General features: G+C 45.0%; 41 non-coding genes across 41 annotated transcripts; all 41 read right to left on the bottom strand.

Annotated features, from left to right (window-relative positions):
- Positions 1–148: 148 nt before the first annotated feature.
- Trnav-uac (transfer RNA valine (anticodon UAC)) lies at positions 149–221 on the bottom strand. The gene has a single exon. It is a non-coding gene; the product is annotated as a tRNA-Val (tRNA).
- Positions 222–854: 633 nt separating this feature from the next.
- Positions 855–927, bottom strand: Trnav-uac (transfer RNA valine (anticodon UAC)). The gene has a single exon. It is a non-coding gene; the product is annotated as a tRNA-Val (tRNA).
- A 308-nt stretch (positions 928–1235) lies between these two features.
- On the bottom strand, positions 1236–1308 carry Trnav-aac (transfer RNA valine (anticodon AAC)). The gene has a single exon. It is a non-coding gene; the product is annotated as a tRNA-Val (tRNA).
- Positions 1309–2172: 864 nt separating this feature from the next.
- Positions 2173–2245, bottom strand: Trnav-uac (transfer RNA valine (anticodon UAC)). The gene has a single exon. It is a non-coding gene; the product is annotated as a tRNA-Val (tRNA).
- A 599-nt stretch (positions 2246–2844) lies between these two features.
- Trnav-aac (transfer RNA valine (anticodon AAC)) lies at positions 2845–2917 on the bottom strand. The gene has a single exon. It is a non-coding gene; the product is annotated as a tRNA-Val (tRNA).
- Positions 2918–3780: 863 nt separating this feature from the next.
- On the bottom strand, positions 3781–3853 carry Trnav-uac (transfer RNA valine (anticodon UAC)). Its single transcript has one exon. It is a non-coding gene; the product is annotated as a tRNA-Val (tRNA).
- Positions 3854–4147: 294 nt separating this feature from the next.
- Trnav-uac (transfer RNA valine (anticodon UAC)) lies at positions 4148–4220 on the bottom strand. The gene has a single exon. It is a non-coding gene; the product is annotated as a tRNA-Val (tRNA).
- A 308-nt stretch (positions 4221–4528) lies between these two features.
- Trnav-aac (transfer RNA valine (anticodon AAC)) lies at positions 4529–4601 on the bottom strand. Its single transcript has one exon. It is a non-coding gene; the product is annotated as a tRNA-Val (tRNA).
- A 252-nt stretch (positions 4602–4853) lies between these two features.
- Trnav-uac (transfer RNA valine (anticodon UAC)) lies at positions 4854–4926 on the bottom strand. The gene has a single exon. It is a non-coding gene; the product is annotated as a tRNA-Val (tRNA).
- Positions 4927–5582: 656 nt separating this feature from the next.
- Trnav-uac (transfer RNA valine (anticodon UAC)) lies at positions 5583–5655 on the bottom strand. Its single transcript has one exon. It is a non-coding gene; the product is annotated as a tRNA-Val (tRNA).
- A 529-nt stretch (positions 5656–6184) lies between these two features.
- Positions 6185–6257, bottom strand: Trnav-uac (transfer RNA valine (anticodon UAC)). The gene has a single exon. It is a non-coding gene; the product is annotated as a tRNA-Val (tRNA).
- A 313-nt stretch (positions 6258–6570) lies between these two features.
- Trnav-aac (transfer RNA valine (anticodon AAC)) lies at positions 6571–6643 on the bottom strand. Its single transcript has one exon. It is a non-coding gene; the product is annotated as a tRNA-Val (tRNA).
- Positions 6644–6895: 252 nt separating this feature from the next.
- Positions 6896–6968, bottom strand: Trnav-uac (transfer RNA valine (anticodon UAC)). The gene has a single exon. It is a non-coding gene; the product is annotated as a tRNA-Val (tRNA).
- A 537-nt stretch (positions 6969–7505) lies between these two features.
- Positions 7506–7578, bottom strand: Trnav-uac (transfer RNA valine (anticodon UAC)). The gene has a single exon. It is a non-coding gene; the product is annotated as a tRNA-Val (tRNA).
- Positions 7579–7888: 310 nt separating this feature from the next.
- Trnav-aac (transfer RNA valine (anticodon AAC)) lies at positions 7889–7961 on the bottom strand. The gene has a single exon. It is a non-coding gene; the product is annotated as a tRNA-Val (tRNA).
- Positions 7962–8213: 252 nt separating this feature from the next.
- Trnav-uac (transfer RNA valine (anticodon UAC)) lies at positions 8214–8286 on the bottom strand. The gene has a single exon. It is a non-coding gene; the product is annotated as a tRNA-Val (tRNA).
- Positions 8287–8919: 633 nt separating this feature from the next.
- Positions 8920–8992, bottom strand: Trnav-uac (transfer RNA valine (anticodon UAC)). Its single transcript has one exon. It is a non-coding gene; the product is annotated as a tRNA-Val (tRNA).
- Positions 8993–9300: 308 nt separating this feature from the next.
- Trnav-aac (transfer RNA valine (anticodon AAC)) lies at positions 9301–9373 on the bottom strand. The gene has a single exon. It is a non-coding gene; the product is annotated as a tRNA-Val (tRNA).
- A 252-nt stretch (positions 9374–9625) lies between these two features.
- Positions 9626–9695, bottom strand: Trnav-uac (transfer RNA valine (anticodon UAC)). The gene has a single exon. It is a non-coding gene; the product is annotated as a tRNA-Val (tRNA).
- Positions 9696–10934: 1239 nt separating this feature from the next.
- On the bottom strand, positions 10935–11007 carry Trnav-uac (transfer RNA valine (anticodon UAC)). Its single transcript has one exon. It is a non-coding gene; the product is annotated as a tRNA-Val (tRNA).
- Positions 11008–11640: 633 nt separating this feature from the next.
- Positions 11641–11713, bottom strand: Trnav-uac (transfer RNA valine (anticodon UAC)). Its single transcript has one exon. It is a non-coding gene; the product is annotated as a tRNA-Val (tRNA).
- A 1000-nt stretch (positions 11714–12713) lies between these two features.
- Trnav-uac (transfer RNA valine (anticodon UAC)) lies at positions 12714–12786 on the bottom strand. The gene has a single exon. It is a non-coding gene; the product is annotated as a tRNA-Val (tRNA).
- Positions 12787–13419: 633 nt separating this feature from the next.
- Positions 13420–13492, bottom strand: Trnav-uac (transfer RNA valine (anticodon UAC)). The gene has a single exon. It is a non-coding gene; the product is annotated as a tRNA-Val (tRNA).
- A 1339-nt stretch (positions 13493–14831) lies between these two features.
- Trnav-uac (transfer RNA valine (anticodon UAC)) lies at positions 14832–14904 on the bottom strand. The gene has a single exon. It is a non-coding gene; the product is annotated as a tRNA-Val (tRNA).
- Positions 14905–15537: 633 nt separating this feature from the next.
- On the bottom strand, positions 15538–15610 carry Trnav-uac (transfer RNA valine (anticodon UAC)). The gene has a single exon. It is a non-coding gene; the product is annotated as a tRNA-Val (tRNA).
- Positions 15611–15918: 308 nt separating this feature from the next.
- On the bottom strand, positions 15919–15991 carry Trnav-aac (transfer RNA valine (anticodon AAC)). Its single transcript has one exon. It is a non-coding gene; the product is annotated as a tRNA-Val (tRNA).
- Positions 15992–16243: 252 nt separating this feature from the next.
- Trnav-uac (transfer RNA valine (anticodon UAC)) lies at positions 16244–16316 on the bottom strand. The gene has a single exon. It is a non-coding gene; the product is annotated as a tRNA-Val (tRNA).
- Positions 16317–16846: 530 nt separating this feature from the next.
- Trnav-uac (transfer RNA valine (anticodon UAC)) lies at positions 16847–16919 on the bottom strand. The gene has a single exon. It is a non-coding gene; the product is annotated as a tRNA-Val (tRNA).
- A 634-nt stretch (positions 16920–17553) lies between these two features.
- Trnav-uac (transfer RNA valine (anticodon UAC)) lies at positions 17554–17626 on the bottom strand. The gene has a single exon. It is a non-coding gene; the product is annotated as a tRNA-Val (tRNA).
- A 633-nt stretch (positions 17627–18259) lies between these two features.
- On the bottom strand, positions 18260–18332 carry Trnav-uac (transfer RNA valine (anticodon UAC)). Its single transcript has one exon. It is a non-coding gene; the product is annotated as a tRNA-Val (tRNA).
- A 308-nt stretch (positions 18333–18640) lies between these two features.
- On the bottom strand, positions 18641–18713 carry Trnav-aac (transfer RNA valine (anticodon AAC)). Its single transcript has one exon. It is a non-coding gene; the product is annotated as a tRNA-Val (tRNA).
- A 244-nt stretch (positions 18714–18957) lies between these two features.
- Trnaa-ugc (transfer RNA alanine (anticodon UGC)) lies at positions 18958–19030 on the bottom strand. The gene has a single exon. It is a non-coding gene; the product is annotated as a tRNA-Ala (tRNA).
- A 535-nt stretch (positions 19031–19565) lies between these two features.
- Trnav-uac (transfer RNA valine (anticodon UAC)) lies at positions 19566–19638 on the bottom strand. Its single transcript has one exon. It is a non-coding gene; the product is annotated as a tRNA-Val (tRNA).
- A 313-nt stretch (positions 19639–19951) lies between these two features.
- On the bottom strand, positions 19952–20024 carry Trnav-aac (transfer RNA valine (anticodon AAC)). Its single transcript has one exon. It is a non-coding gene; the product is annotated as a tRNA-Val (tRNA).
- A 252-nt stretch (positions 20025–20276) lies between these two features.
- Trnav-uac (transfer RNA valine (anticodon UAC)) lies at positions 20277–20349 on the bottom strand. Its single transcript has one exon. It is a non-coding gene; the product is annotated as a tRNA-Val (tRNA).
- Positions 20350–20886: 537 nt separating this feature from the next.
- Positions 20887–20959, bottom strand: Trnav-uac (transfer RNA valine (anticodon UAC)). Its single transcript has one exon. It is a non-coding gene; the product is annotated as a tRNA-Val (tRNA).
- A 310-nt stretch (positions 20960–21269) lies between these two features.
- Trnav-aac (transfer RNA valine (anticodon AAC)) lies at positions 21270–21342 on the bottom strand. Its single transcript has one exon. It is a non-coding gene; the product is annotated as a tRNA-Val (tRNA).
- A 252-nt stretch (positions 21343–21594) lies between these two features.
- On the bottom strand, positions 21595–21667 carry Trnav-uac (transfer RNA valine (anticodon UAC)). Its single transcript has one exon. It is a non-coding gene; the product is annotated as a tRNA-Val (tRNA).
- Positions 21668–22300: 633 nt separating this feature from the next.
- Trnav-uac (transfer RNA valine (anticodon UAC)) lies at positions 22301–22373 on the bottom strand. Its single transcript has one exon. It is a non-coding gene; the product is annotated as a tRNA-Val (tRNA).
- Positions 22374–22681: 308 nt separating this feature from the next.
- On the bottom strand, positions 22682–22754 carry Trnav-aac (transfer RNA valine (anticodon AAC)). The gene has a single exon. It is a non-coding gene; the product is annotated as a tRNA-Val (tRNA).
- A 252-nt stretch (positions 22755–23006) lies between these two features.
- On the bottom strand, positions 23007–23076 carry Trnav-uac (transfer RNA valine (anticodon UAC)). Its single transcript has one exon. It is a non-coding gene; the product is annotated as a tRNA-Val (tRNA).
- Between the last annotated feature and the right edge of the window lie 104 nt (positions 23077–23180).

A 23180-nucleotide genomic window follows, 5' to 3' on the forward strand; every position in this document is an offset into this window, starting at 1 on the left:
AGGTAATCAGAGGTGCGGTGGCGAGCGTATTCCAACGCCTAGAACGATGAGCAACACTTCCGACGGGAGGACTCAAAATTCGAGCTATTGTATCTTTGAAATACTTATACGTGATGTTTGTGAATGAAGTAAGGTAATAATAAACCCTTGTTTCCGCCCGGGCTCGAACCGGGGACCTTTCGCGTGTAAAGCGAACGTGATAAGCACTACACTACGGAAACGCTCGCCACTGGATGCCGATTGATAAGACTGTTCACTCTTGTTTATATAATACCCTCAAAAACTTCCGAGTTTCCAGTCGCAAGAATTTTCACAGACAGTCGTCACGCTTGGCGGATTAAAAACCTTGTTCCCATAAACCCACGCAAGGTAATCAGAGGTGCGATGGCGAGTGTATTCAACGCCTAGAACGATGAGCAACACCTCCGAGGGGAGGACTGACTCAAAATCCGAGCTATTGTATGTTCTAAATACTTGTACGTGACGGTTGTCGATACAAAAGAATTATGACAAAGTCAAATATAGGGTTTGTTTCCGCCCGTGCTCGAACCGGGGACCTTTCGCGTGTTAGGCGAACGTGATAACCACTACACTACGGAAACTACGCGAGCCTAGGTGTGGATTTCTGCGATACATAATTCCCAAATTTCCAAACCTCTCGCAAATAACCATCCCTGCTTGGGCTTCGAACCTGCGAACCCACGCAAGGTAATCAGAGATGCGGTGGCGAGCGTATTCCAACGCCTAGAACGATGAGCAACACCTCCGACGGGAGGACTCAAAATTCGAGCTATTGTATCTTTGAAATACTTATACGTGATGTTTGTGAATGAAGTAAGGAAATAATAAACCCTTGTTTCCGCCCGGGCTCGAACCGGGGACCTTTCGCGTGTAAAGCGAACGTGATAACCACTACACTACGGAAACGCTCGCCACTGGATGCCAATTGATAAGACTGTTCACTCTTGTTTATATAATACCCTCAAAAACTTCCGAGTTTCCAGTCGCAAGAATTTTCACAGACAGCCGTCACGCTTGGCGGATTAAAAACCTTGTTCCCATAAACCCACGCAAGGTAATCAGAGGTGCGATGGCGAGTGTATTCCAACGCCTAGAACGATGAGCAACACCTCCGAGGGGAGGACTGACTCAAAATCCGGGCTATTGTATGTTCTAAATACTTGTACGTGACGTTGTTGATAAAAAAGAATTATGACAAAGTCAAATGTAGGGTTTGTTTCCGCCCGGGCTCGAACCGGGGACCTTTCGCGTGTTAGGCGAACGTGATAACCACTACACTACGGAAACTACGCGAGCCTAGGTGTGGATTTCTGCGCAAGAATTTTCACAGACAGTCGTCACGCTCGGCGGATTAAAAACCGTGTTCCCATAATTAAAAGGTGATACAGCGCAATTTTGGATGAAATATCAGATCTCATACGATTCATAGAAAATTTAGGAATAAATCAAAGTAATATCCTTCTGACAAAAAAATCAATCTTTCACCACTAAACATTTCAAAGCAATTGGTCTAGTATTCAAAGAGAAAAGCGAATATATCATTACGAAGAAGAAGGACATGAACAATAACAACAACATAATATCAAAACGATTCAACGGTCCACGTGTCCGATAAGACAACAACGAGTCGCTCAGACACTTCTTTCGCATGATTTCCATGCATTGTTGTTGTTGTTGTTGTTGCCTTTGTTTTTGTGGCTTTGCGTGTTATTTGTCAGTTTTCATACAAGTTTTCAAAAAAAAAGGGTAGTAAGGAAATGATGAACCCTTGTTTCCGCCCGGGCTCGAATCGAGGACCTTTCGCGTGTAATGCGAACGTGATAACCACTACACTACGGAAACGCTCGCCACTGGACGCCAATTGATAAGACTGTTCACTCTTGTTTATATAATACCCTCAAAAACTTCCGAGTTTCCAGTCGCAAGAATTTTCACAGACAGCCGCCACGCTTGGCGGATTAAAAACCTTGTTCCCATAAACCCACGCAAGGTAATCAGAGGTGCGATGGCGAGTGTATTCCAACGCCTAGAACGATGAGCAACACCTCCGAGGGGAGGACTGGCTCAAAATCCGAGCTATTGTATGTTCTAAATACTTGTACGTGACGGTTGTCGATACAAAAGAATTATGACAAAGTCAAATATAGGGTTTGTTTCCGCCCGGGCTCGAACCGGGGACCCTTCGCGTGTAAAGCGAACGTGATAACCACTACACTACGGAAACTACGCGAGCCTAGGTGTGGATTTCTGCGATACATAATTCCCAAATTTCCAAACCTCTCGCAAATAACCATCCCTGCTTGGGATTCGAACCTGCAAACCCACGCAAGGTAATCAGAGGTGCGATGGCGAGTGTATTCCAACGCCTAGAACGATGAGCAACACCTCCGAGGGGAGGACTCAAAATCCGAGCTATTGTATGTTTGAAATACTTATACGTGACGATTGTCAATACAAAAGAATTATGACAAAGTCAAATATAGGGTTTGTTTCCGCCAGGGCTCGAACCGGGGACCTTTCGCGTGTTAGGTGAACGTGATAACCACTTCACTACGGAAACTACACGAGCCTAGGGATGGATTTCTGCGATACATATTTCCCAAATTCCGTAACCTCTCGCAAATAACCATCCCTGCCTGGGATTCGAATCTGCAAACCCACGCAAGGTAATCAGAGGTGCGATGGCGAGCATATTCCAACGCCTAGAACGATGAGCAACACCTCCGAGGGCAGGACTCAAAATCCGAGCTATTTTATGTTTGAAATACTTATACGTGACGGTTGTCGATACAAAAGAATTATGACAAATTCAAATGTAGGGTTTGTTTCCGCCCGGTCTCGAACCGGGGACCTTTCGCGTGTTAGGCGAACGTGATAACCACTACACTACGGAAACCCCACGAGCCTAGGGATGAATTTCTGCAAAACATAATTCCCAAATTTCAAAACCTCTCGCAAATAACCATTCCTGCTTGGGATTCGAACCTGCGAACCCACGCAAGGTAATCAGAGATGCGGTCGCGAGCGTATTCCAACGTCTAGAACGATGAGCAACACCTCCGACGGGAGGACTCAAAATAAGAGCTATTGTATCTTTGAAATACTTATACGTGATGTTTGTGAATGAAGTAAGGAAATAATAAACCCTTTTTTCCGCCCGGGCTCGAACCGGGGAACTTTCGCGTGTAAAGCGAACGTGATAACCACTACACTACGGAAACGTTCGCCACTGGACGCCAATTGATAAGACTGTTCACTCATGTTTATATAATACCCTCAAAAACTTCCGAGTTTCTAGTCGCAAGATTTTTCACAGACAGCCGTCACGCTTGGCGGATTAAAAACCTTGTTCCCATAATTAAAAGGTGATACAGCGCAATTTTGGATGAAATATCAGATCTCATACGATTCATAGAAAATTTAGGAATAAATCAAAGTAATATCCTTCTGACAAAAAAATCAATCTTTCACCACTAAACATTTCAAAGCAATTGGTCTAGTTTTCAAAGAGAAAAGCGAATATATCATGACGAAGAAGAAGGACATCAACAAGAACAACAACATAATATCAAAACGATTCAACGGTCCACGTGTCCAATAAGACAACAACGAGTCGCTCAGACACTTCTTTCGCATGATTTCCACGCATTGTTGTTGTTGTTGCTGTTGCCTTTGTTATTTGTGGCTTTGCGTGTTATTTGTCAGTTTTCATACAAGTTTTCAAAAAAAAAAAGTGGTAGTAAAGAAATGATAAACCCTTGTTTCCGCCCGGGCTCGAACCGGGGACTTTTCGCGTGTAAAGCGAACGTGATAACCACTACACTACGGAAACGCTCGCCACTGGACGCCAATTGATAAGACTGTTCACTCTTGTTTATATAATACCCTCAAAAACTTCCGAGTTTCCAGTCGCAAGAATTTTCACAGACAGCCGTCACGCTTGGCGTATTAAAAACCTTGTTCCCATAAACCCACGCAAGGTAATCAGAGATGCGGTCGCGAGCGTATTCCAACGTCTAGAACGATGAGCAACACCTCCGACGGGAGGACTCAAAATTCGAGCTATTGTATCTTTGAAATACTTATACGTGATGTTTGTGAATGAAGTAAGGAAATAATAAACCCTTGTTTCCGTCCGGGCTCGAACCGGGGACCTTTCGCGTGTAAAGCGAACGTGATAACCACTACACTACGGAAACGCTCGCCACTGGATGCCAATTGATAAGACTGTTCACTCTTGTTTATATAATACCCTCAAAAACTTCCGAGTTTCCAGTCGCAAGAATTTTCACAGACAGCCGTCACGCTTGGCGGATTAAAAACCTTGTTCCCATAAACCCACGCAAGGTAATCAGAGGTGCGATGGCGAGTGTATTCCAACGCCTAGAACGATGAGCAACACCTCCGAGGGGAGGACTGACTCAAAATCCGGGCTATTGTATGTTCTAAATACTTGTATGTGACGTTGTTGATAAAAAAGAATTATGACAAAGTCAAATGTAGGGTTTGTTTCCGCCCGGGCTCGAACCGGGGACCTTTCGCGTGTTAGGCGAACGTGATAACCACTACACTACGGAAACTACGCGAGCCTAGGTGTGGATTTCTGCGATACATAATTCCCAAATTTCCAAACCTCTCGCAAATAACCATCCCTGCTTGGGATTCGAACCTGCAAACCCACGCAAGGTAATCAGAGGCGCGATGGCGAGCGTATTCCAAGGCCTAGAACGATGAGCAACACCTCCGAGGGGAGGACTCAAAATTCGAGCTATTGTATCTTTGAAATACTTATACGTGATGTTTGTGAATGAAGTAAGGAAATGATAAACCCCTGTTTCCGCCCGGGCTCGAACCGGGGACCTTTCGCGTGTAAAGCGAACGTGATAACCACTACACTAAAGAAACGCTTACCGCTGGACGGCAATTGATAAGACTGTTCACTCTTGTGTATTTAATACCCTCAAAAACTTCCGAGTTTCCAGTCGCAAGAATTTCCACAGACAGCCGTCACGCTTGGCGGATTAAAAACCGTGTTCCCATAATTAAAAGGTGATACAGCGCAATTTTGTATGAAATATCAGATCTCATACGATTCAAAGAAAATTTAGTAATAAATCAAAGTAATATCCTTCTGACAAAAAAATCAATCTTTCACCACTAAACATTTCAAAGCAATTGGTCTAGTATTCAAAGAGAAAAGCGAATATATCATGACGAAGAAGAAGGACATCAACAAGAATGCCGATTGATAAGACTGTTCACTGTTCACGCGTGTTAGGCGAACGTGATAACCACTACACTACGGAAACTACGCGAGCCTAGGTGTGGATTTCTGCGATACATAATTCCCAAATTTCCAAACCTCTCGCAAATAACCATCCCTGCTTGGGATTCGAACCTGCAAACCCACGCAAGGTAATCAGAGGCGCGATGGCGAGCGTATTCCAAGGCCTAGAACGATGAGCAACACCTCCGAGGGGAGGACTCAAAATTCGAGCTATTGTATCTTTGAAATACTTATACGTGATGTTTGTGAATGAAGTAAGGAAATGATAAACCCTTGTTTCCGCCCGGGCTCGAACCGGGGACCTTTCGCGTGTAAAGCGAACGTGATAACCACTACACTACAGAAACGCTTACCGCTGGACGGCAATTGATAAGACTGTTCACTCTTGTGTATTTAATACCCTCAAAAACTTCCGAGTTTCCAGTCGCAAGAATTTTCACAGACAGCCGTCACGCTTGGCGGATTAAAAACCGTGTTCCCATAATTAAAAGGTGATACAGCGCAATTTTGGATGAAATATCAGATCTCATACGATTCAAAGAAAATTTAGTAATAAATCAAAGTAATATCTTTCTGACAAAAAAATCAATCTTTCACCACTAAACATTTCAAAGCAATTGGTCTAGTATTCAAAGAGAAAAGCGAATATATCATGACGAAGAAGAAGGACATCAACAAGAACAACAACATAATATCAAAACGATTCAACGGTCCACGTGTCCAATAAGATAACAACGAGTCGCTCAGACACTTCTTTCTCATGATTTCCACGCATTGTTGTTGTTGTTGCCTTTGTTTTTGTGGCTTTGCGTGTTATTTGTCAGTTTTCCTACAAGTTTTCAAAAAAAAAGTGGTAGTAAGGAAATGATAAACCCTTGTTTCCGCCCGGGCTCGAACCGGGGACCTTTCGCGTGTAAAGCGAACGTGATAACCACTACACTACGGAAACGCTCGCCACTGGACGTCAATTGATAAGACTGTTCACTCTTGTTTATATAATACCCTCAAAAACTTCCGAGTTTCCAGTCGCAAGTATTTTCACAGACAGCCGTCACGCTTGGCGGATTAAAAACCTTGTTCCCATAAACCCACGCAAAGTAATCAGAGGTGCGATGGCGAGTGTATTCCAACGCCTAGAACGATGAGCAACACCTCCGAGGGGAGGACTGACTCAAAATCCGAGCTATTGTATGTATGTTCTAAATACTTGTACGTGACGGTTGTCGATACAAAAGAATTATGACAAAGTCAAATGGAGGGTTTGTTTCCGCCCGGGCTCGAACCGGGGACCTTTCGCGTGTTAGGCGAACGTGATAACCACTACACTACGGAAACTACACGAGCCTAGGTGTGGATTTCTGCGATACATAATTCCCATATTTCCAAACCTCTCGCAAATAACCATCCCTGCTTGGGATTCGAACCTGCAAACCCACGCAAGGTAATCAGAGGTGCGGTGGCGAGCGTATTCAAACGCCTAGAACGATGAGCAACACTTCCGACGGGAGGACTCAAAATTCGAGCTATTGTATCTTTGAAATACTTATACGTGATGTTTGTGAATGAAGTAAGGTAATAATAAACCCTTGTTTCCGCCCGGGCTCGAACCGGGGACCTTTCGCGTGTAAAGCGAACGTGATAACCACTACACTACGGAAACGCTCACCACTGGACGGCAATTGATAAGACTGTTCACTCTTGTGTATTTAATACCCTCAAAAACTTCCGAGTTTCCAGTCGCAAGAATTTTCATAGACAGCCGCCACGCTTGGCGGATTAAAAACCGTGTTCCCATAATTAAAAGGTGATACAGCGCAATTTTGGATGAAATATCAGATCTCATACGATTCATAGAAAATTTAGGAATAAATCAAAGTAATATCCTTCTGACAAAAAAATCAATCTTTCACCACTAAACATTTCAAAGCAATTGGTCTAGTATTCAAAGAGAAAAACGAATATATCATGACGAAGAAGAAGGACATCAACAAGAACAACAACATAATATCAAAACGATTCAACGGTCCACGTGTCCAATAAGACAACAACGAGTCGCTCAGACACTTCTTTCGCATGATTTCCACGCATTGTTGTTGTTTTTGTTGTTGCCTTTGTTATTTGTGGCTTTGCGTGTTGTTTGTCAGTTTTCATAAAAATTTTCAAAAAAAAAAGTGGTAGTAAAGAAATGATAAACCCTTGTTTCCGCCCGGGCTCGAACCGGGGACCTTTCGCGTGTAAAGCGAACGTGATAACCACTACACTACGGAAACGCTCGCCACTGGATGCCAATTGATAAGAATGGTCACTCTTGTTTATATAATACCCTCAAAAACTTCCGAGTTTCCAGTCGCAAGAATTTTCACAGACAGCCGTCACGCTTGGCTGATTAAAAACCTTGTTCCCATAAACCCACGCAAGGTAATCAGAGGTGCTATGGCGAGTGTATTCCAACGCCTAGAACGATGAGCAACACCTCCGAGGGGAGGACTGACTCAAAATTCGAGCTATTGTATGTTCTAAATACTTGTACGTGACGGTTGTCGATACAAAAGAATTATGACAAAGTCAAATGGAGGGTTTTGTTTCCGCCCGGGCTCGAACCGGGGACCTTTCGCGTGTTAGGCGAACGTGATAACCACTACACTACGGAAACTCCACGAGCCTAGGGGTGAATTTCTGCAAAACATAATTCCCAAATTTCCAAACCTCTCGCAAATAACCATCCCTGCTTGGGCTTCGAACCTGCGAACCCACGCAAGGTAATCAGAGATGCGGTGGCGAGCGTATTCCAACGCCTAGAACGATGAGCAACACCTCCGACGGTAGGACTCAAAATTCGAGCTCTTGTATCTTTGAAATACTTATACGTGATGTTTGTGAATGAAGTAAGGAAATAATAAACCCTTGTTTCCGCCTGGGCTCGAACCGGGGACCTTTCGCGTGTAAAGCGAACGTGATAACCACTACACTACGGAAACGCTCGCCACTGGATGCCAATTGATAAGACTGTTCACTCTTGTTTATATAATACCCTCAAAAACTTCCGAGTTTCCAGTCGCAAGAATTTTCACAGACAGCCGTCACGCTTGGCGGATTAAAAACCTTGTTCCCATAAACCCACGCAAGGTAATCAGAGGTGCGATGGCGAGTGTATTCCAACGCCTAGAACGATGAGCAACACCTCCGAGGGGAGGACTGACTCAAAATCCGGGCTATTGTATGTTCTAAATACTTGTACGTGACGTTGTTGATAAAAAAGAATTATGACAAAGTCAAATGTAGGGTTTGTTTCCGCCCGTGCTCGAACCGGGGACCTTTCGCGTGTTAGGCAAACGTGATAACCACTACACTACGGAAACTACGCGAGCCTAGGTGTGGATTTCTGCGATACATAATTCCCAAATTTCCAAACCTCTCGCAAATAACCATCCCTGCTTGGGCTTCGAACCTGCGAACCCACGCAAGGTAATCAGATATGCGGTGGCGAGCGTATTCCAACGCCTAGAACGATGAGCAACACCTCCGACGGGAGGACTCAAAATTCGAGCTATTGTATCTTTGAAATACTTATACGTGATGTTTGTGAATGAAGTAAGGAAATAATAAACCCTTGTTTCCGCCCGGGCTCGAACCGGGGACCTTTCGCGTGTAAAGCGAACGTGATAACCACTACACTACGGAAACGCTCGCCACTGGATGCCAATTGATAAGACTGTTCACTCTTGTTTATATAATACCCTCAAAAACTTCCGAGTTTCCAGTCGCAAGAATTTTCACAGACAGCCGTCACGCTTGGCGGATTAAAAACCTTGTTCCCATAAACCCACGCAAGGTAATCAGAGGTGCGATGGCGAGTGTATTCCAACGCCTAGAACGATGAGCAACACCTCCGAGGGGAGGACTGACTCAAAATCCGGGCTATTGTATGTTCTAAATACTTGTACGTGACGTTGTTAATAAAAAAGAATTATGACAAAGTCAAATGTAGGGTTTGTTTCCGCCCGGGCTCGAACCGGGGACCTTTCGCGTGTTAGGCGAACGTGATAACCACTACACTACGGAAACTCCGCGAGCCTAGGTGTGGATTTCTGCGATACATATTTCCCAAATTTCCAAACCTCTCGCAAATAACCATCCCTGCTTGGGATTCGAACCTGCAAACCCACGCAAGGTAATCAGAGGTGCGATGGCGAGCGTATTCCAAGGCCTAGAACAATGAGCAACACCTCCGAGGGGAGGACTCAAAATTCGAGCTGTTGTATCTTTGAAATACTTATACGTGATGTTTGTGAATGAAGTAAGGAAATGATAAACCCTTGTTTCCGCCCGGGCTCGAACCGGGGACCTTTCGCGTGTAAAGCGAACGTGATAACCACTACACTACGGCGACGCTTACCGCTGGACGGCAATTGATAAGACTGTTCACTCTTGTGTATTTAATACCCTCAAAGACTTCCGAGTTTCCAGTCGCAAGAATTTTCACAGACAGCCGTCACGCTTGGCGGATTAAAAACCGTGTTCCCATAATTAAAAGGTGATACAGCGCAATTTTGGATGAAATATCAGATCTCATACGATTCAAAGAAAATTTAGGAATAAATCAAAGTAATATCTTTCTGACAAAAAAAATCAATCTTTCACCACTAAACATTTCAAAGCAATTGGTCTAGTATTCAAAGAGAAAAGCGAATATATCATGACGAAGAAGAAGGACATCAACAAGAACAACAACATAATATCAAAACGATTCAACGGTCCACGTGTCCAATAAGATAACAACGAGTCGCTCAGACACTTCTTTCTCATGATTTCCACGCATTGTTGTTGTTGTTGCCTTTGTTTTTGTGGCTTTGCGTGTTATTTGTCAGTTTTCATACAAGTTTTCAAAAAAAAAGTGGTAGTAAGGAAATGATAAACCCTTGTTTCCGTCCGGGCTCGAACCGGGGACCTTTCGCGTGTAAAGCGAACGTGATAAGCACTACACTACGGAAACGCTCGCCACTGGATGCCGATTGATAAGACTGTTCACTCTTGTTTATATAATACCCTCAAAAACTTCCGAGTTTCCAGTCGCAAGAATTTTCACAGACAGCCGTCACGCTTGGCGGATCAAAAACCTTGTTCCCATGAACCCACGCAAGGTAATCAGAGGTGCGATGGCGAGTGTATTCAACGCCTAGAACGATGAGCAACACCTCCGAGGGGAGGACTGACTCAAAATCCGAGCTATTGTATGTTCTAAATACTTGTACGTGACGGTTGTCGATACAAAAGAATTATGACAAAGTCAAATATAGGGTTTGTTTCCGCCCGTGCTCGAACCGGGGACCTTTCGCGTGTTAGGCGAACGTGATAACCACTAAACTACGGAAACTACGCGAGCCTAGGTGTGGATTTCTGCGATACATAATTCCCAAATTTCCAAACCTCTCGCAAATAACCATCCCTGCTTGGGCTTCGAACCTGCGAACCCACGCAAGGTAATCAGAGATGCGGTGGCGAGCGTATTCCAACGCCTAGAACGATGAGCAACACCTCCGACGGGAGGACTCAAAATTCGAGCTATTGTATCTTTGAAATACTTATACGTGTTGTTTGTGAATGAAGTAAGGAAATAATAAACCCTTGTTTCCGCGCGGGCTCGAACCGGGGACCTTTCGCGTGTAAAGCGAACGTGATAACCACTACACTACGGAAACGCTCGCCACTGGATGCCAATTGATAAGACTGTTCACTCTTGTTTACATAATACCCTCAAAAACTTCCGAGTTTCCAGTCGCAAGAATTTTCACAGACAGCCGTCACGCTTGGCGGATTAAAAACCTTGTTCCCATAAACCCACGCAAGGTAATCAGAGGTGCGATGGCGAGTGTATTCCAACGCCTAGAACGATGAGCAACACCTCCGAGGGGAGGACTGACTCAAAATCCGGGCTATTGTATGTTCTAAATACTTGTACGTGACGTTGTTGATAAAAAAGAATTATGACAAAGTCAAATGTAGGGTTTGTTTCCGCCCGTGCTCGAACCGGGGACCTTTCGCGTGTTAGGCAAACGTGATAACCACTACACTACGGAAACTACGCGAGCCTAGGTGTGGATTTCTGCGATACATAATTCCCAAATTTCCAAACCTCTCGCAAATAACCATCCCTGCTTGGGCTTCGAACCTGCGAACCCACGCAAGGTAATCAGATATGCGGTGGCGAGCGTATTCCAACGCCTAGAACGATGAGCAACACCTCCGACGGGAGGACTCAAAATTCGAGCTATTGTATCTTTGAAATACTTATACGTGATGTTTGTGAATGAAGTAAGGAAATAATAAACCCTTGTTTCCGCCCGGGCTCGAACCGGGGACCTTTCGCGTGTAAAGCGAACGTGATAACCACTACACTACGGAAACGCTCGCCACTGGATGCCAATTGATAAGACTGTTCACTCTTGTTTATATAATACCCTCAAAAACTTCCGAGTTTCCAGTCGCAAGAATTTTCACAGACAGCCGTCACGCTTGGCGGATTAAAAACCTTGTTCCCATAAACCCACGCAAGGTAATCAGAGGTGCGATGGCGAGTGTATTCCAACGCCTAGAACGATGAGCAACACCTCCGAGGGGAGGACTGACTCAAAATCCGGGCTATTGTATGTTCTAAATACTTGTACGTGACGTTGTTAATAAAAAAGAATTATGACAAAGTCAAATATAGGGTTTGTTTCCGCCCGTGCTCGAACCGGGGACCTTTCGCGTGTTAGGCGAACGTGATAACCACTACACTACGGAAACTACGCGAGCCTAGGTGTGGATTTCTGCGATACATAATTCCCAAATTTCCAAACCTCTCGCAAATAACCATCCCTGCTTGGGCTTCGAACCTGCGAACCCACGCAAGGTAATCAGAGATGCGGTGGCGAGCGTATTCCAACGCCTAGAACGATGAGCAACACCTCCGACGGGAGGACTCAAAATTCGAGCTATTGTATCTTTGAAATACTTATACGTGTTGTTTGTGAATGAAGTAAGGAAATAATAAACCCTTGTTTCCGCGCGGGCTCGAACCGGGGACCTTTCGCGTGTAAAGCGAACGTGATAACCACTACACTGCGGAAACGCTCGCCACTGGATGCCAATTGCTAAGACTGTTCACTCTTGTTTATATAATACCCTCAAAAACTTCCGAGTTTCCAGTCGCAAGAATTTTCACAGACAGCCGTCACGCTTGGCGGATTAAAAACCTTGTTCCCATAAACCCACGCAAGGTAATCAGAGGTGCGATGGCGAGTGTATTCCAACGCCTAGAACGATGAGCAACACCTCCGACGGGAGGACTCAAAATTCGAGCTATTGTATCTTTGAAATACTTATACGTGTTGTTTGTGAATGAAGTAAGGAAATAATAAACCCTTGTTTCCGCGCGGGCTCGAACCGGGGACCTTTCGCGTGTAAAGCGAACGTGATAACCACTACACTACGGAAACGCTCGCCACTGGATGCCAATTGATAAGACTGTTCACTCTTGTTTACATAATACCCTCAAAAACTTCCGAGTTTCCAGTCGCAAGAATTTTCACAGACAGCCGTCACGCTTGGCGGATTAAAAACCTTGTTCCCATAAACCCACGCAAGGTAATCAGAGGTGCGATGGCGAGTGTATTCCAACGCCTAGAACGATGAGCAACACCTCCGAGGGGAGGACTGACTCAAAATCCGGGCTATTGTATGTTCTAAATACTTGTACGTGACGTTGTTGATAAAAAAGAATTATGACAAAGTCAAATGTAGGGTTTGTTTCCGCCCGTGCTCGAACCGGGGACCTTTCGCGTGTTAGGCAAACGTGATAACCACTACACTACGGAAACTACGCGAGCCTAGGTGTGGATTTCTGCGATACATAATTCCCAAATTTCCAAACCTCTCGCAAATAACCATCCCTGCTTGGGCTTCGAACCTGCGAACCCACGCAAGGTAATCAGATATGCGGTGGCGAGCGTATTCCAACGCCTAGAACGATGAGCAACACCTCCGACGGGAGGACTCAAAATTCGAGCTATTGTATCTTTGAAATACTTATACGTGATGTTTGTGAATGAAGTAAGGAAATAATAAACCCTTGTTTCCGCCCGGGCTCGAACCGGGGACCTTTCGCGTGTAAAGCGAACGTGATAACCACTACACTACGGAAACGCTCGCCACTGGATGCCAATTGATAAGACTGTTCACTCTTGTTTATATAATACCCTCAAAAACTTCCGAGTTTCCAGTCGCAAGAATTTTCACAGACAGCCGTCACGCTTGGCGGATTAAAAACCTTGTTCCCATAAACCCACGCAAGGTAATCAGAGGTGCGATGGCGAGTGTATTCCAACGCCTAGAACGATGAGCAACACCTCCGAGGGGAGGACTGACTCAAAATCCGGGCTATTGTATGTTCTAAATACTTGTACGTGACGTTGTTAATAAAAAAGAATTATGACAAAGTCAAATATAGGGTTTGTTTCCGCCCGTGCTCGAACCGGGGACCTTTCGCGTGTTAGGCGAACGTGATAACCACTACACTACGGAAACTACGCGAGCCTAGGTGTGGATTTCTGCGATACATAATTCCCAAATTTCCAAACCTCTCGCAAATAACCATCCCTGCTTGGGCTTCGAACCTGCGAACCCACGCAAGGTAATCAGAGATGCGGTGGCGAGCGTATTCCAACGCCTAGAACGATGAGCAACACCTCCGACGGGAGGACTCAAAATTCGAGCTATTGTATCTTTGAAATACTTATACGTGTTGTTTGTGAATGAAGTAAGGAAATAATAAACCCTTGTTTCCGCGCGGGCTCGAACCGGGGACCTTTCGCGTGTAAAGCGAACGTGATAACCACTACACTGCGGAAACGCTCGCCACTGGATGCCAATTGCTAAGACTGTTCACTCTTGTTTATATAATACCCTCAAAAACTTCCGAGTTTCCAGTCGCAAGAATTTTCACAGACAGCCGTCACGCTTGGCGGATTAAAAACCTTGTTCCCATAAACCCACGCAAGGTAATCAGAGGTGCGATGGCGAGTGTATTCCAACGCCTAGAACGATGAGCAACACCTCCGAGGGGAGGACTGACTCAAAATCCGGGCTATTGTATGTTCTAAATACTTGTACGTGACGTTGTTGATAAAAAAGAATTATGACAAAGTCAAATGTAGGGTTTGTTTCCGCCCGTGCTCGAACCGGGGACCTTTCGCGTGTTAGGCGAACGTGATAACCACTACACTACGGAAACTACGCGAGCCTAGGTGTGGATTTCTGCGATACATAATTCCCAAATTTCCAAACCTCTCGCAAATAACCATCCCTGCTTGGGCTTCGAACCTGCGAACCCACGCAAGGTAATCAGAGATGCGGTGGCGAGCGTATTCCAACGCCTAGAACGATGAGCAACACCTCCGACGGGAGGACTCAAAATTCGAGCTATTGTATCTTTGAAATACTTATACGTGATGTTTGTGAATGAAGTAAGGAAATAATAAACCCTTGTTTCCGCCCGGGCTCGAACCGGGGACCTTTCGCGTGTAAAGCGAACGTGATAACCACTACACTACGGAAACGCTCGCCACTGGATGCCAATTGATAAGACTGTTCACTCTTGTTTATATAATACCCTCAAAAACTTCCGAGTTTCCAGTCGCAAGAATTTTCACAGACAGCCGTCACGCTTGGCGGATTAAAAACCTTGTTCCCATAAACCCACGCAAGGTAATCAGAGGTGCGATGGCGAGTGTATTCCAACGCCTAGAACGATGAGCAACACCTCCGAGGGGAGGACTGACTCAAAATCCGGGCTATTGTATGTTCTAAATACTTGTACGTGAAGTTGTTGATAAAAAAGAATTATGACAAAGTCAAATGTAGGGTTTGTTTCCGCCCGTGCTCGAACCGGGGACCTTTCGCGTGTTAGGCGAACGTGATAACCACTACACTACGGAAACTACGCGAGCCTAGGTGTGGATTTCTGCGATACATAATTCCCAAATTTCCAAACCTCTCGCAAATAACCATACCTGCTTGGGCTTCGAACCTGCGAACCCACGCAAGGTAATCAGAAATGCGGTGGCGAGCGTATTCCAACGCCTAGAACGATGAGCAACACCTCCGACGGGAGGACTCAAAATTCGAGCTATTGTATCTTTGAAATACTTATACGTGATGTTTGTGAATGAAGTAAGGAAATAATAAACCCTTGTTTCCGCCCGGGCTCGAACCGGGGACCTTTCGCGTGTAAAGCGAACGTGATAACCACTACACTACGGAAACGCTCGCCACTGGATGCCAATTGATAAGACTGTTCACTCTTGTTTATATAATACCCTCAAAAACTTCCGAGTTTCCAGTCGCAAGAATTTTCACAGACAGCCGTCACGCTTGGCGGATTAAAAACCTTGTTCCCATAAACCCACGCAAGGTAATCAGAGGTGCGATGGCGAGTGTATTCCAACGCCTAGAACGATGAGCAACACCTCCGAGGGGAGGACTGACTCAAAATCCGGGCTATTGTATGTTCTAAATACTTGTACGTGACGTTGTTGATAAAAAAGAATTATGACAAAGTCAAATGTAGGGTTTGTTTCCGCCCGGGCTCGAACCGGGGACCTTTCGCGTGTTAGGCGAACGTGATAACCACTACACTACGGAAACTACGCGAGCCTAGGTGTGGGTTTCTGCGATACATAATTCCCAAATTTCCAAACCTCTCGCAAATAACCATCCCTGCTTGGGATTCGAACCTGCAAACCCACGCAAGGTAATCAGAGGTGCGATGGCGAGCGTATTCCAAGGCCTAGAACGATGAGCAACACCTCCGAGGGGAGGACTCAAAATTCGAGCTATTGTATCTTTGAAATACTTATACGTGATGTTTGTGAATGAAGTAAGGAAATGATAAACCCTTGTTTCCGCCCGGGCTCGAACCGGGGACCTTTCGCGTGTAAAGCGAACGTGATAACCACTACACTACGGAAACGCTTACCGCTGGAAGGCAATTGATAAGACTCTTCACTCTTGTGTATTTAATACCCTCAAAAACTTCCGAGTTTCCAGTCGCAAGAATTTTCACAGACAGCCGTCACGCTTGGCGATTTAAAAACCGTGTTCCCATAATTAAAAGGTGATACAGCGCAATTTTGGATGAAATATCAGATCTCATACGATTCAAAGAAAATTTAGGAATAAATCAAAGTAATATCTTTCTGACAAAAAAATCAATCTTTCACCACTAAACATTTCAAAGCAATTGGTCTAGTATTCAAAGAGAAAAGCGAATATATCATGACGAAGAAGAAGGACATCAACAAGAACAACAACATAATATCAAAACGATTCAACGGTCCACGTGTCCAATAAGATAACAACGAGTCGCTCAGACACTTCTTTCTCATGATTTCCACGCATTGTTGTTGTTGTTGCCTTTGTTTTTGTGGCTTTGCGTGTTATTTGTCAGTTTTCATACAAGTTTTCAAAAAAAAAAGTGGTAGTAAGGAAATGATAAACCCTTGTTTCCGCCCGGGCTCGAACCGGGGACCTTTCGCGTGTAAAGCGAACGTGATAACCACTACACTACGGAAACGCCCGCCACTGGACGTCAATTGATAAGACTGTTCACTCTTGTTTATATAATACCCTCAAAAACTTCCGAGTTTCCAGTCGCAAGAATTTTCACAGACAGCCGACACGCTTGGCGGATTAAAAACCTTGTTCCCATAAACCCACGCAAAGTAATCAGAGGTGCGATGGCGAGTGTATTCCAACGCCTAGAACGATGAGCAACACCTCCGAGGGGAGGACTGACTCAAAATCCGAGCTATGGTATGTTCTAAATACTTGTACGTGACGGTTGTCGATACAAAAGAATTATGACAAAGTCAAATGGAGGGTTTGTTTCCGCCCGAGCTCGAACCTGGGACCTTTCGCGTGTTAGGCGAACGTGATAACCACTACACTACGGAAACTCCACGAGCCTAGGGGTGAATTTCTGCAAAACATAATTCCCAAATTTCCAAACCTCTCGCAAATACCCATCCCTGCTTGGGATTCGAACCTGCAAACCCACGCAAGGTAATCAGAGGTGCGGTGGCGAGCGTATTCCAACGCCTAGAACGATGAGCAACACTTCCGACGGGAGGACTCAAAATTCGAGCTATTGTATCTTTGAAATACTTAAACGTGATGTTTGTGAATGAAGTAAGGTAATAATAAACCCTTGTTTCCGCCCGGGCTCGAACCGGGGACCTTTCGCGTGTAAAGCGAACGTGATAACCACTACACTACGGAAACGCTCGCCACTGGATGCCGATTGATAAGACTGTTCACTCTTGTTTATATAATACCCTCAAAAACTTCCGAGTTTCCAGTCGCAAGAATTTTCACAGACAGCCGTCACGCTTGGCGGATTAAAAACCTTGTTCCCATAAATCCACGCAAGGTAATCAGATGTGCGATGGCGAGTGTATTCAACGCCTAGAACGATGAGCAACACCTCCGAGGGGAGGACTGACTCAAAATCCGAGCTATTGTATGTTCTAAATACTTGTACGTGACGGTTGTCGATACAAAGGAATTATGACAAAGTCAAATATAGGGTTTGTTTCAACCCGGGCTCGAACCGGGGACCTTTCGCGTGTTAGGCGAACGTGATAACCACTGCACTACGGAAACTACGCGAGCCTAGGTGTGGATTTCTGCGATACATAATTCCCAAATTTCCAAACCTCTCGCAAATAACCATCCCTGCTTGGGCTTCGAACCTGCGAACCCACGCAAGGTAATCAGAGATGCGGTGGCGAGCGTATTCCAACGCCTAGAACGATGAGCAACACCTCCGATGGGAGGACTCAAAATTCGAGCTATTGTATCTTTGAAATACTTATACGTGATGTTTGTGAATGAAGTAAGGAAATAATAAACCCTTGTTTCCGCCCGGGCTCGAACCGGGGACCTTTCGCGTGTAAAGCGAACGTGATAACCACTACACTACGGAAACGCTCGCCACTGGATGCCAATTGATAAGACTGTTCACTCTTGTTTATATAATACCCTCAAAAACTTCCGAGTTTCCAGTCGCAAGAATTTTCACAGACAGCCGTCACGCTTGGCGGATTAAAAACCTTGTTCCCATAAACCCACGCAAGGTAATCAGAGGTGCGATGGCGAGTGTATTCCAACGCCTAGAACGATGAGCAACACCTCCGAGGGGAGGACTGACTCAAAATCCGGGCTATTGTATGTTCTAAATACTTGTACGTGACGTTGTTGATAAAAAAGAATTATGACAAAGTCAAATGTAGGGTTTGTTTCCGCCCGGGCACGAACCGGGGACCTTTCGCGTGTTAGGCGAACGTGATAACCACTACACTACGGAAACTACGCGAGCCTAGGTGTGGATTTCTGCGATACATAATTCCCAAACCTCTCGCAAATAACCATCCCTGCTTGGGATTCGAACCTGCAAACCCACGCAAGGTAATCAGAGGTGCGATGGCGAGCGTATTTCAAGGCCTAGAACGATGAGCAACACCTCCGAGGGGAGGACTCAAAATTCGAGCTATTGTATCTTCGAAATACTTATACGTGATGTTTGTGAATGAAGTAAGGAAATGATGAACCTTTGTTTCCGCCCGGGCTCGAACCGGGGACCTTTCGCGTGCAAAGCGAACGTGATAACCACTACACTACGGAAACGCTCACCACTGGACGGCAATTGATAAGACTGTTCACTCTTGTGTATTTAATACCCTCAAAAACTTCCGAGTTTCCAGTCGCAAGAATTTTCACAGACAGCCGTCACGCTTGGCGGATTAAAAACCGTGTTCCCATAATTAAAAGGTGATACAGCGCAATTTTGGATGAAATATCAGATCTCATACGATTCATAGAAAATTTAGGAATAAATCAAAGTAATATCCTTCTGACAAAAAAATCAATCTTTCACCACTAAACATTTCAAAGCAATTGGTCTAGTATTCAAAGAGAAAAGCGAATATATCATGACGAAGAAGAATGACATCAACAAGAACAACAACATGATATCAAAACGATTCAACGGTCCACGTGTCCAATAAGACAACAACGAGTCGCTCAGACACTTCTTTCGCATGATTTCCACGCATTGTTGTTGTTGTTGTTGTTGCCTTTGTTTTTGTGGCTTTGCGTGTTATTTGTCAGTTTTCCTACAAGTTTTCAAAAAAAAAGTGGTAGTAAGGAAATGATAAACCCTTGTTTCCGCCCGGGCTCGAACCGGGGACCTTTCGCGTGTAAAGCGAACGTGATAACCACTACACTACGGAAACGCTCGCCACTGGACGTCAATTGATAAGACTGTTCACTCTTGTTTATATAATACCCTCAAAAACTTCCGAGTTTCCAGTCGCAAGTATTTTCACAGACAGCCGTCACGCTTGGCGGATTAAAAACCTTGTTCCCATAAACCCACGCAAAGTAATCAGAGGTGCGATGGCGAGTGTATTCCAACGCCTAGAACGATGAGCAACACCTCCGAGGGGAGGACTGACTCAAAATCCGAGCTATTGTATGTATGTTCTAAATACTTGTACGTGACGGTTGTCGATACAAAAGAATTATGACAAAGTCAAATGGAGGGTTTGTTTCCGCCCGGGCTCGAACCGGGGACCTTTCGCGTGTTAGGCGAACGTGATAACCACTACACTACGGAAACTACACGAGCCTAGGTGTGGATTTCTGCGATACATAATTCCCATATTTCCAAACCTCTCGCAAATAACCATCCCTGCTTGGGATTCGAACCTGCAAACCCACGCAAGGTAATCAGAGGTGCGGTGGCGAGCGTATTCAAACGCCTAGAACGATGAGCAACACTTCCGACGGGAGGACTCAAAATTCGAGCTATTGTATCTTTGAAATACTTATACGTGATGTTTGTGAATGAAGTAAGGTAATAATAAACCCTTGTTTCCGCCCGGGCTCGAACCGGGGACCTTTCGCGTGTAAAGCGAACGTGATAACCACTACACTACGGAAACGCTCACCACTGGACGGCAATTGATAAGACTGTTCACTCTTGTGTATTTAATACCCTCAAAAACTTCCGAGTTTCCAGTCGCAAGAATTTTCATAGACAGCCGCCACGCTTGGCGGATTAAAAACCGTGTTCCCATAATTAAAAGGTGATACAGCGCAATTTTGGATGAAATATCAGATCTCATACGATTCATAGAAAATTTAGGAATAAATCAAAGTAATATCCTTCTGACAAAAAAATCAATCTTTCACCACTAAACATTTCAAAGCAATTGGTCTAGTATTCAAAGAGAAAAACGAATATATCATGACGAAGAAGAAGGACATCAACAAGAACAACAACATAATATCAAAACGATTCAACGGTCCACGTGTCCAATAAGACAACAACGAGTCGCTCAGACACTTCTTTCGCATGATTTCCACGCATTGTTGTTGTTTTTGTTGTTGCCTTTGTTATTTGTGGCTTTGCGTGTTGTTTGTCAGTTTTCATAAAAATTTTCAAAAAAAAAAGTGGTAGTAAAGAAATGATAAACCCTTGTTTCCGCCCGGGCTCGAACCGGGGACCTTTCGCGTGTAAAGCGAACGTGATAACCACTACACTACGGAAACGCTCGCCACTGGATGCCAATTGATAAGAATGGTCACTCTTGTTTATATAATACCCTCAAAAACTTCCGAGTTTCCAGTCGCAAGAATTTTCACAGACAGCCGTCACGCTTGGCTGATTAAAAACCTTGTTCCCATAAACCCACGCAAGGTAATCAGAGGTGCTATGGCGAGTGTATTCCAACGCCTAGAACGATGAGCAACACCTCCGAGGGGAGGACTGACTCAAAATTCGAGCTATTGTATGTTCTAAATACTTGTACGTGACGGTTGTCGATACAAAAGAATTATGACAAAGTCAAATGGAGGGTTTTGTTTCCGCCCGGGCTCGAACCGGGGACCTTTCGCGTGTTAGGCGAACGTGATAACCACTACACTACGGAAACTCCACGAGCCTAGGGGTGAATTTCTGCAAAACATAATTCCCAAATTTCCAAACCTCTCGCAAATAACCATCCCTGCTTGGGCTTCGAACCTGCGAACCCACGCAAGGTAATCAGAGATGCGGTGGCGAGCGTATTCCAACGCCTAGAACGATGAGCAACACCTCCGACGGTAGGACTCAAAATTCGAGCTCTTGTATCTTTGAAATACTTATACGTGATGTTTGTGAATGAAGTAAGGAAATAATAAACCCTTGTTTCCGCCTGGGCTCGAACCGGGGACCTTTCGCGTGTAAAGCGAACGTGATAACCACTACACTACGGAAACGCTCGCCACTGGATGCCAATTGATAAGACTGTTCACTCTTGTTTATATAATACCCTCAAAAACTTCCGAGTTTCCAGTCGCAAGAATTTTCACAGACAGCCGTCACGCTTGGCGGATTAAAAACCTTGTTCCCATAAACCCACGCAAGGTAATCAGAGGTGCGATGGCGAGTGTATTCCAACGCCTAGAACGATGAGCAACACCTCCGAGGGGAGGACTGACTCAAAATCCGGGCTATTGTATGTTCTAAATACTTGTACGTGACGTTGTTGATAAAAAAGAATTATGACAAAGTCAAATGTAGGGTTTGTTTCCGCCCGTGCTCGAACCGGGGACCTTTCGCGTGTTAGGCAAACGTGATAACCACTACACTACGGAAACTACGCGAGCCTAGGTGTGGATTTCTGCGATACATAATTCCCAAATTTCCAAACCTCTCGCAAATAACCATCCCTGCTTGGGCTTCGAACCTGCGAACCCACGCAAGGTAATCAGATATGCGGTGGCGAGCGTATTCCAACGCCTAGAACGATGAGCAACACCTCCGACGGGAGGACTCAAAATTCGAGCTATTGTATCTTTGAAATACTTATACGTGATGTTTGTGAATGAAGTAAGGAAATAATAAACCCTTGTTTCCGCCCGGGCTCGAACCGGGGACCTTTCGCGTGTAAAGCGAACGTGATAACCACTACACTACGGAAACGCTCGCCACTGGATGCCAATTGATAAGACTGTTCACTCTTGTTTATATAATACCCTCAAAAACTTCCGAGTTTCCAGTCGCAAGAATTTTCACAGACAGCCGTCACGCTTGGCGGATTAAAAACCTTGTTCCCATAAACCCACGCAAGGTAATCAGAGGTGCGATGGCGAGTGTATTCCAACGCCTAGAACGATGAGCAACACCTCCGAGGGGAGGACTGACTCAAAATCCGGGCTATTGTATGTTCTAAATACTTGTACGTGACGTTGTTAATAAAAAAGAATTATGACAAAGTCAAATGTAGGGTTTGTTTCCGCCCGGGCTCGAACCGGGGACCTTTCGCGTGTTAGGCGAACGTGATAACCACTACACTACGGAAACTCCGCGAGCCTAGGTGTGGATTTCTGCGATACATATTTCCCAAATTTCCAAACCTCTCGCAAATAACCATCCCTGCTTGGGATTCGAACCTGCAAACCCACGCAAGGTAATCAGAGGTGCGATGGCGAGCGTATTCCAAGGCCTAGAACAATGAGCAACACCTCCGAGGGGAGGACTCAAAATTCGAGCTGTTGTATCTTTGAAATACTTATACGTGATGTTTGTGAATGAAGTAAGGAAATGATAAACCCTTGTTTCCGCCCGGGCTCGAACCGGGGACCTTTCGCGTGTAAAGCGAACGTGATAACCACTACACTACGGCGACGCTTACCGCTGGACGGCAATTGATAAGACTGTTCACTCTTGTGTATTTAATACCCTCAAAGACTTCCGAGTTTCCAGTCGCAAGAATTTTCACAGACAGCC

This window comes from Styela clava, chromosome 4 (assembly GCF_964204865.1).
Source record: "Styela clava chromosome 4, kaStyClav1.hap1.2, whole genome shotgun sequence".
In the NCBI taxonomy this organism is placed as follows: Eukaryota; Metazoa; Chordata; class Ascidiacea; order Stolidobranchia; family Styelidae; genus Styela; species Styela clava.